Source organism: Ascidia mentula, chromosome 8 (assembly GCF_947561715.1).
Source record: "Ascidia mentula chromosome 8, kaAscMent1.1, whole genome shotgun sequence".
Classification (NCBI taxonomy): domain Eukaryota; kingdom Metazoa; phylum Chordata; class Ascidiacea; order Phlebobranchia; family Ascidiidae; genus Ascidia; species Ascidia mentula.
Genome location: NC_138573.1, coordinates 16,949,553 through 16,960,696, shown reverse-complemented (window position 1 = coordinate 16,960,696; position 11,144 = coordinate 16,949,553). Strand labels below are relative to the sequence as shown.

Genomic DNA, 11,144 nt, shown 5'->3' with positions numbered 1-11,144 from the left:
TAATGCTTTGAAAATATTGTATGCGAACGATTACCTTTCCTATGCCTTGTTAGAGTAAATTAACATGACTCAGCGATTGTACAACACGACTTAAGCAACATTGCAAATAAACCTACATATGCAATATAACGTGACAATCTCACAAAGACCTGAGGCTTAAATCGTCCTCCCAAAACCGTTTCTTGGACTTTAGGGGCCGCCTGTACTGGCCCCAAGCTACATCAGCTACAAAACTTCTCCATTATTATCAACCGTGACATTAGCTGTTAGTCGGTGTGTATAGAGGCACAACATATAGATGTTACGTTTTTAAGAGGTAAAATGTGAAAACGCAAATCTAATAAAAATAGAACTGGTGTTCATAGGTTTTACATTTCAATCTTTGTACGTAGTTGTGGGAACGATTTCAACTGAGTTGTTTGTATGATCGTTGTTTAGACCTCACATAGTAATAGAACAAGTTCTAATAAATATTTTTAATTTCGGTTGACATGAAGAAATGTAATCATGAAGATAAGTACAGGTATAGCAACGCAGCCAAGATGCTAAACTCATTGAAGTCATTGAAGAAACACAAAACGCAAAAGGATGTTTTGCATCACATAGAATGAGTGGTTCACGTCATTAACTTACAATGTTTTTCAAAAGTAAAATCCCAGGCAGATTTACGTCAACAACCTTGAAAATTTTGAGACACAAATTTCAAAACATATCTAACGGCGTCTCGTCGAGTCGCAGGTGTCACAATTACGAATTGTTAATTTTAAGCTGATTCTTCGGATATTTTGACATTTGGGCAATTGTCCTGAACGCGAATTTGAACACCGAAAATCCCAACGTAGAAACAATCCGAATATAAAAGAGTTCAATTCTTTGTCGACTTTGCTGAAGCAGTGACGTCATCAGACAACTTAACCGAGCTGTATATCTCGTTGATGACGTCACTTGAAGAAGGTGAACTGTGAGTGCATGATTTACATTTTATGCTAAACACTTTTTTGTATGCAGGTCACAAACCATTTAAGTTGCTCAACGTTTTCATTCAGTCCAGAAATATTTGTTTGGGTTTCGCAACATTCAACACTTTGTGCAATCAAGTGGTGCAAGAATATGTATTGCTCCTAGATAAATGTAACAAATAAAGTTAACACAAGTTAAAGTAACTTGGGGTTGTTTAAAACCCTAATTAGAAACGTTTATTTGCCACTCCATTTAGCACCGTTACGAACCTCCACATATGATGCGTTAATGTAGTCGTTTTCGTCGCCCTCAAGTCCACGAAGGAGCACTCTGTTGTAATCGTCTGCGGACATAGTAGGTGTAAATGTCATGTGTTTTTGACAAGATTGTCATGCAGAAAACTTCCTAATACGTTTCCAAATTCAATTTACCTCGTACTGATTGCATATATTCAACAAAATAATTACAAAAGGTAGTGAATATATGGAAAGGAAAAAAAGAAATTTTATTTCCAGCAGTTGACCAGTGAGGATAAACAGATTGGCGCATAGTGCTTAAAGCATTTATTCAAAGCATTTCCGCAAAAATTCATTCCATTATCAGTCTAATGTCAGTCAGGTTAGCTTTACATTACTATGGAGAAAGACTAACCACCCCCATTTAAACTGATAACAGCATAGGTTTTGCCGGAACGTTTTAAATAAATAAAACATGTCAAATTATAAATAAATACATCATTTCAAAACTTACTTTTGTATTCACAAATATAATTGATTTCTTCGTTGCAATCACCAGCATTCCCCCTCCAAGATATCTTATGAACAAGACGAAAACCTTTACCGAGCAAGTTCTTGGTCATAAGCAATCTGTAACTTCTAAGGCGTGTCATGAATAAACCGGATATCCATAAGCAACAAGGCCTTCAATGAAAACAAAAAGCACATTTACATTTGGATGCATCACTGTTTGATGGAAAAACATTTGGTTCGTTGTTTGATTGACACTTGGGCCAAAAAAGTTTGTTTTATCTAGTTTGGTGAATTGCGCATCTCAATATGATAAATGATATGTGACTCGTAGGATATTTTGCCTCGAACACGATTTTTGAAGACGCACATACACCTCCGAAAGCAATCGCATGAAATATTTTATATTAAAGTTAACCTTTACATTTTCTTAATTTTGCATAAACAACTGAAATAACTGAAAGACTTAAGTCCCAATGAAGCAAACAGCAGAGAATAACAAAAAAATGATTTTCCTAGCAACTTTGGCAAAATGTCCATTTTTCATTCTTATAAGAGCTAATAATATGACAAACCTGATATATTCCACCGGTAAAAAAAACTGTTTCGTCTGGCCAAACACACTTATTTTCCACTCTTCTACCATCCAAATACCAATCTTAAGAAAATAAATCAATGTAATCTATTGGTATCTTTGTTAACGCTGTTTTTTCAAAACATTGTGATTTTAATTTATTACAAGGAAAATTACTTTTGAAGTCTTTGGTATAAATATAATTTGAATAATTTCAATACAATCTCAGCACAATTTAAAACAAATGTTGATTTCAAGTAACATATATGTTTATTACGACAAACAAACCCACAATAAAGAAATCATACCAAGGTAACGTTCCCGTACACTGTATTAAGAGCAAAGTTTTGTAAATATATTTCTGTTGTGTCTATCTTTTGTATAACACATTCTGTGTTGGTCGGGATTACAAAACTCCAAGCACAATTATTGTCGTAAGCAGGGCAGCTATCAACAGGGTTGGGAAGGGGTTGGACTCCTGTTGTTGGACGATGAAATAAACGTCGGGCATGACCTCGTTAAGGTGCGAAACGGTGTGCAAAGTAGTTGTTTTTGTTTCTTCTATGCGCCATGGCATGTACAGGCAGATACACTGCAATCACGTTTGCAAAGTGCTGACATTTTGTCCAGTATAATTTTTATTTATCAATTTTTGCGTGTACTGCTACACCCATTTTAATAATAAAAATTTTATGCAAAAAATCATTGTTACAATAGGTTAATGACTGCGTCAATGCGCAAGCTTTGTAATGAATGCAAACGTTCGATAAAGCATGATTGCCCAAAACTAAACACTCCAAAGGTCGATATGCTGATCCGTGCTAAAGAAAGTTGTAAGACAATGACCAATCTGCATTATCAGATATTTTAGGTCGTATACAATGGTTTAATGTGAGCTCGAATCTAACTTGAGGCTTACAGTGACGAAGTACTTTCTTTGTATTTGTAGGAGCAAATGCACATTAGAAACTAACAGCCTTCCTTTGACACTAGTTTAGTTTCTCTTATAAACCCAGTGGCTGGGACAATTTGGAGCGAGTGTAATTAACCCTAAAACCTTTTCAAAACTAAGAATACTCTGATAGCAATTACAAAATATAAGCCGATACATGAACAACGCATTTGTGATTTTCAACCTAATTGTTTTTGTGTTGGTTTATAAGCCATGATCTAAAAACTTTTTAATTCAAAACATCCATGTAAGCAGGGTGTCAACTATGGTTGCGTTTCAATTCGTCATCAAACAAATGTAAAAAAAAGTTTCTTCTCCTTGTCTGATGACAGACGAACGTGGGAAGATGCGAGGAGAAAATGTTCTGCGCTTAGTGGAAACCTTGCTAGTATATCTGATGCCGAAACGCAAAATAATCTTGTTGATCTTGTTAAACATATTCTTCACATTTGTATTTCATATTTAAAAAAAATTTTGGCGGCAGTATAAAATGATCTCTACAGTAATGCAATCAATTTATTTACATCAACCTCGTTCAAATTGACGTATGCGGTTCAGATATTATGAAAAAACGTAATTTTTACATCGGTTGGTGCGAACACAAACGATACACAGCCAAGTAAACACAGAGCGCTCGGGTGATCAACTTTATTTTATCTACTATTGTCATTGTGACCGAATGCGACTGCGATGTAAATTTATGCAAAAACAAATGTCTTATTAGGATGTAAAGAAAGTGTTCGGGCATTCCATCGATACTCAAACTCACTACACACATATGTTTGTTGTATCAGTATCCCACATGACAAATAAAATAAATGTACAAAACATGTTTTCCACCGAACGATGACGTCATAAAGTTCCAGTCAATTTCTCTCATGGTCAATGTACAACTTGATCAGAGAATAACAAGCCTTGTATTCTTCCTTTAAAAGTAGCAACAAATTTACTGCAGGATTACAAGGAAAATATTGTTTTAATTCCTACCAATGAGAGATGCAGATCACGCATAGACTCACAGATATCTCTGACCGTTTTGAACACATCCACTAATTTCTCGACATCGAAACGAGAGATGAGATTCCAGACAACACAGAACACTACGGACTTTGAAAATCCCCTACAGGAAAACAATTAAATACAAATTAAAATACTTCCCAAAAGCATTATCTCCTGGCCTACTAAACATTAACATTCTTACCTGGATATCAATAACATGCCATTTTTATCTGCCCCACCAATATCAGTCTTGGGAAACGAAATAAAACTTATGAAGTCTATGCCGTGTTCTGGTCTCTCCTTCTCAGGAAAAAAGTCGAATTCAACCCATGTTTTTTTTTCTAAAAATAGCCGTTTTTCATGGAAAAGTAGATCGCAGAATAGTTGAAACCCTTACTTGTGCGTTTCGATCCTTAATCAGAAGATCCGTTACTTTTGCACTTCCACGATTGGTTTGTTCAACACATTCCACACAAAGATCACCCAAAATCAAATTTGTGTTCAATTGCGAGAAAATATTCTCCTAAGCACATGAGTTGAGAAACTAGTTTAAGCAAAGAAAAGTTGCTTCTTACGAAAACTTCCGACTTCCCAAGAAACAAAACGATTCCGTAGCTCTTCAGAAACAAAACTCTGAAAAATTGTTCCACTTGATCAGCTTTAGGTTCTTTCCCAATTGTCAGGCGATTCGTGCCATAATACGACTGAAAAATTACAGGATCAGCAGATATGTATAAACTATTATAACATTATTGTTTTTCAAAGAAAACTTCACCTCCAATTCGTAGTATTCAGTTTGCTTCGTTTTTTGTTCGGCTGAATGATCTAATCATAACAAAATAAGGTTAAATAGTGCTTAAACTATTATGTGTCATTATTAAGTTTACCGCCTGTCCCCTCTATGCAGTTTATTTGTAGGACATTAACGATCTTAGTTAAATCCTCAAATTCCTTTTTTATGCTGTTAGAATACGGCAGCCTAAATCACAAACAAACGTTTGTAAAATCTACACACATCAAAAATGCACGTTTTCTTGCCTTTTTTGTTGTTCTAATCTTTGGTTAAACTGTTTGACATCCAAATTCGTTTCCATCAAGTTTAAAGACTCGTAAAGAAGTCTGTGAAGCAAAACATATTGTTCCTGCAGCACAAAAGACGGATTTTAATAAATAGTTTCAAACGTACTCTCTGTTAACTCACGGAAGTTTGCACCATTTCCATTCTTTGCTCTCTTAAACGACAAACTGCCTTGAAAATATCAACTGAACCATTTTGGTTTAACTCCTTCATTAAATAATCAAAAGCAATGAAAGTTCCAGTTCGTCCAATGCCGGCACTAAAACATCAACATTTAAGTCAATATATGAACATCATAGTCTACGTGGAAAATACACCAGTGAATTGGATATCGCGGTACAACATTAATCGAACCTGCAGTGAACAATAGTGGGAATGTCTATATTTAAAGATGTCTTCCACTGCTCCATATTGTAAAAAACTTCTTCCACAAATCTGAGCAAACCAGTGGTAGTTTGTGGAACTCCGTGGTCGGGCCAAGCAGTGAAGTGATATTGCGTCACAGTGCGTTGTTCCTGCAACTGAAGAAACAGGTGTTATATGAATTTGGTGTAAACCCAATGTATGAAATACCGATACATTTGCGGTCTTGCCTTCTTCGATATTTATCTTTCTGATGACGTAACTCCCTTTAACGATGACGTCAGTTAAGTGAACTTGCACTTGTTTGTGGTTTGGGAGTGACCGATGTGTTCAGGCCAGTAGACGGCGCACTTTGACTTTAAAATTTCTTTTGACATGATATCGGTTCGCAAAATAATCATAAAGTGTTTAATTACAATACCTTGCCCTTCTCACATATATTGGCAAGCATTACAATTACTCTGACATTTTGTTCCCAAACCATCGCCCAGAAATCATTCACAGTTGTATCGATGGGGCCTTGGGTTGCAATCCACTTGTTCGGTTGTTTAAAACCCTGAGAAATATTAGCAACAATGTAAAATTTCCAGGAAATCATTGCTGCAGTGACAAACCTCAACATATGATGCGTTAATGTAATCATTTTCGTCGCTTTTTAATCCGCGAAGAATCACTCTGTTGTGTTCATCTATATGTACACGATATTTAAAAATATACGTTCATGAATGAAAAAACTGTCATACATGGTAAAATATTCTTGTAACGATTTCGACTTGGGTTTTTTTCAGCAGTTTCAACACTGAGAAGACGTCTTGATTGTATTCTTATTTTCTGTCAAAACAAACCACACGAAATATAAATGTTTCACAGGAGCAGATTGTAAATCTGTATTTAAAAGTATGAATATTGCGCCCACTACGTATACCGTGTATTTGCATATCACCCGGTCCTGAATATATTATGCAGAAAAACTTAGGTTGACTAAACGTTAACTTTACAACGCACCTCACGTTGAGCTTTCAATGCTTGATGTCCGTGCTTGGCGCTCTCCTCATAAAGATCACATAAATAAAACATAAAAATTCTCGTCTCAGTCGAGTCTGGACGAGGTTTGGTTTCGACTGGAGAATCTGAGGAATCTGAAATACCAGTGGTCGAATTTTTACAAACATTATTGTCAACAGTCCTACTTGACAATTCGACAAAACGCAATAATAGGATGTATATTTTTTAAATACCAGCTATTTACCTGGGTTGACAGTTTCAAGGTTTATTTCGGGTTTCTTTCTGTTATGTGCACGAACTCTAAAATATTTAAATACGATTTAACTTAGTAATTGCTTTGCTTGCGGTTTACGTGTTATAATTTAAGGTCGTTTACCTAAACTTCACCAACACTAGCACAGCAATTATGACCGATATGAATAAAAATGACAATCCGATAAGAGCTGGTAGCAACCATTGTGGTGTAGATAAACCTATAAAAATAATTAATATATACAGGCAAAATGGAGTGAAATAGTATGTCAAATACAATTAGCATCACCACAAACGAGCAAACGTATAAATATCACGAAATTATTGAACAAGGGGCCGAATAGCATCGCTTTGTGGATCAAATGTTGCTTTTGTTTTTACTAATTAACATTGAACATACGGTGTCATTGTACAAAGAAACTGGAATGATAATAAAAAGTAAAGCGTAGAAAATCATTTGCCAAACAGCAAAATATTTCCGTCATACCTTGTGTCTGTTGTGGGGACAAAACGGAAAAGTTGAAACTTTCGTAACTAGATCCAGCGTGGCAAACAAAAGTACCAGAATCACTGACATCAGAAGTTTGAATATTAAGTGTACTTTCCGTCTTAAATTCACCGACACTTGTAGTTTTAAAATTTATTCGATTCAACGAGTTAGTCGATAAGTTTTTGAAGATACTGAAAACGAAAAATTTTCCATAACATGCTTTCTGCGAAAATGAGAAACCGTATAACACGAATCACTCACCGTGTCCAATACACTATTGGGTTGTAATATCCGAATGAAGTACAAGTAACGTTTGCAGATTCTCCCTCTGCTATTGTAACGTGACTTGATGACAAGGAAACGTTGGGTGTGACTAAAAGTACAAGTTTTCATTTTCCCCAAAAACAAATAACAGAAGAACTCAAAAACTCACCAAAAAGAGTAAAGGTTTCTGAGGTCATTTTCAAACCAGGAATATTAGAGGCTTTGCAGTGATAACCTCCAGCATCTTCTATATTGGTAATATTGAAGTTTACCCAGGATATGGATTTGAATTCGCCGACGGTTGTACGATTTTGGCAAACCGAGGTGGTGTTAGTTGTGCAGTTTGCTACATGACACAACGTAATGTTGATTTCATGAATATACGGAGTAGAACAAAACAAAGTTTTCATTTTGCCAATCGCTTTACCGTATCCAATATGTTGTCGGCAATGGAAAACCATAGGATTCACAACCAATTTTAAACGTTTCTGGAATACTAACAACTTTGCTGGTTTGAGTAACCGATATATTTGCTGGTACTGTGGATGCATTGGTTAAATGAGAGCAATAAAAGCAAATCATTACGATTGGATACCTCTAATTACAAACGCCTTTTCCTCCTTATCAATATGATTGTTTGTTGACTGACAAAGGTAAGTTCCTGAATCCGCAACATCATTACCCATAAAATTTAATCGAGCTGTTTGCAAATACTTCGTGTTGTTAACAATACTCGTGTAGATATTAGAATTTGAAGCTCCGATGACAGATTTATTTCTAAAATTTAAAACCAAAGTTACGGATTTGTTGAACTGATGCTAAATCATGTGTTTACCTTTTCCATGTAACGTTAGGTCTTGGAAACCCATAGGAGACACAATTAACGTATTGCCGATAAAACTTTTTAGCAATAGTTTCTGAATCAGAAAGTGTTATGTTTGGACGAACTAAATACATCTAACAGTTTAGCTGGGACTTAAACAGTTTATGGTCACTACTATACCTTTCAGAGTGACTTCTTTTCTGGTTAGAGACAGCAGTTTTGTGTTCTTTCGGTTTTGTGCCCAACATTGGTAAACTCCGCCATAAGCTGCAAAAACTTTTGTTAAGTGAAGGCGTTTCGTTACGTGGTATCGACCTTGCGATAATATTTGCTGGGAAACCGACACCGAATATGAAAAGTTTGTTATCAAATTTCCACGCCTAAAAACAATAAAGAGCAAGATATTAGCTATACAAATATTAGGATGTAATGCAGAAACCCTTCCGTCACGTTTTACATCTTACCTATAAGCATTTCCTTTTCAAAAGTTACAAAACCTTACCTGTACCAGTTAACCACAGGCCTGGGATTTCCATACGAAGTGCAATCAACCGTAACATTCTCCCATTGTTTCAAGTCTAAATTTCTTCGCGATAATGTGATGTTTACTTTAACTAAAACAAGGTGATTTTTACTAAAAATGTATTTTATTGTTGTGGCTATTTCCGGGACTGTATATGTTAAATACATATATATTAACAAGGTGATTTTTAGTATAATTTAAAGAATGTATTTTATGTTATTCTTACCATATATAGTTAACTTTCCTTTGACTTTTCCATACATATTTTTTGCAACACATTCATAATTTCCAGATTGCAATGACGCCATTGTTTTCTGTAGTTTGGAAAATCGATGATGCTCTTATAATTTTTCGGTTTCTGCATAAGTTTCACAATTTCATAAGTTTACCAAAATGTTAGTAGAAACTGAAAAAAATTCATTTTAAAGCTTCAATTGGCATCAATTGATTTAATTGTCTATGCGTAACGTTATACAGAGTGATTAAAACGGAGAACAAACCTCGTCCACGATACAGTTGGTTTGGGAAATCCAAACGAAATACAATCAACGTGGATTTGTTGACCGTATTCAGCAACAATTGTTGTGTTGCTCAAAGATATATTTGGAGCAACTGCAAAAAACGAGAAATTTTGCTGTGTAAGGCAGGGACGGAATCAAAAAGAGACGATGGTCCCATTTAACAAATGCCATAACACTGGCAAAATCACTGCAGTGGCAGACAAAAGGGCTGTTTTAATATTGATTTTTGTTGTTCACTACTGTGCCAGTATGCATGGCTATCTATACGTCTGTATGCGACCGAAATCGTCATTATTGCGTTAACATTCAAAAATGTTGACTTACCAAACACTTGCAAATACTTCATTATCAGTTTGGATCCAATCCTATTTGTTCCCATGCAAGTATAATTCCCTGATTCACTCACATCGGTCACAGTTATGTGAAGAGTGGATGCACTGCGGGAGGAGCTGACAGATTGATAAACGTTGGAACTACTTTTTTTGGAAACGATTGCGTCATTTCTGCGCGATAAACGTGACTTGTTATCACATTTCCTTGCTAAAATATGACTTCCTGCATTTACTTTTGAAACGTGTTAGTTTTTCTGGACAAACATTCTGATCACTAAGATTAGGGACCTTGAACTTTTTGGGGATATATACAGGTGAGTAGAGACGATTAGGGTGTGGTTAACCCACAAGATTAATATTACACAAATGGGCTGCACTTACATCGGATTTAATAGCAAATATCTCTAGTTGCAGTGTGAAAAAAGGATCTAAACCCAGCAATGACAAACGTAAATAAAATGTAGTGGAGTGCAGAAGAAAACATGAATTATATGGCGGTGTACAAAACATGCTTCCACAGTTGTAATCACAGATATCAATAAACATTTTATACCTCATCCATGTTATTGGTGTGGGATGGTTTTCTGACAAAGAGCAACTAATAGATTCATAATTTCCATGTTTTTTTGCAACTATTTTGTTTCTGTCAATCTCAATCTTTACTGCGTACATGTGAAAAAATGTTACAGTACTGGAACCCACCTTCATTACTCAATCTTGTTATTGTTACCTTCATTCAAAAAAGTGCTCTTGGAAAATTTGCACATCGATTCGACTCCAATGGCTTCAATTGTAACTTTACCAAAATGAGAAGGACTAACATCCTGGATATAATAACTGAAGTCCACACCCGTGTAGTTGGTTACTAGAGTTACCCGTTGGTTTAGGTTGTAAATTACTCTGATACTTAGCGCTTCTATATAAGGTTCGGTAATTTTTCCTTTGATAATGATTGTTTCACCGACAATTGCAGAGTAATTTGTTTGTGAAAATACGATTTTTCGTGGTTGATCTGCAAACAGCACCATGTCAGTCGTTTAAATATTACAATATTATTAAACCCACCTTTGAATTCACAAATATAGTTGAATTTTTTGTTGCAATCACCAGCATGCCACCCCCAATTAAAAGAATTTACAAGCAGAACACATTTACCAGTTCCGTGCTGTGAGTTAAGTAACCAGGCTGTATATACTTTACCGGTCCATGACATTGACGAACCATTGAAACCATAACCTTAAACCATAAGAAACGAACGACTT

General features: G+C 35.5%; 1 pseudogene; it reads right to left on the bottom strand.

Annotated features, from left to right (window-relative positions):
* Positions 1–5,241: 5,241 nt before the first annotated feature.
* Positions 5,242–6,156, bottom strand: LOC145912333 (receptor-type tyrosine-protein phosphatase alpha-like; annotated as a pseudogene).
* Between the last annotated feature and the right edge of the window lie 4,988 nt (positions 6,157–11,144).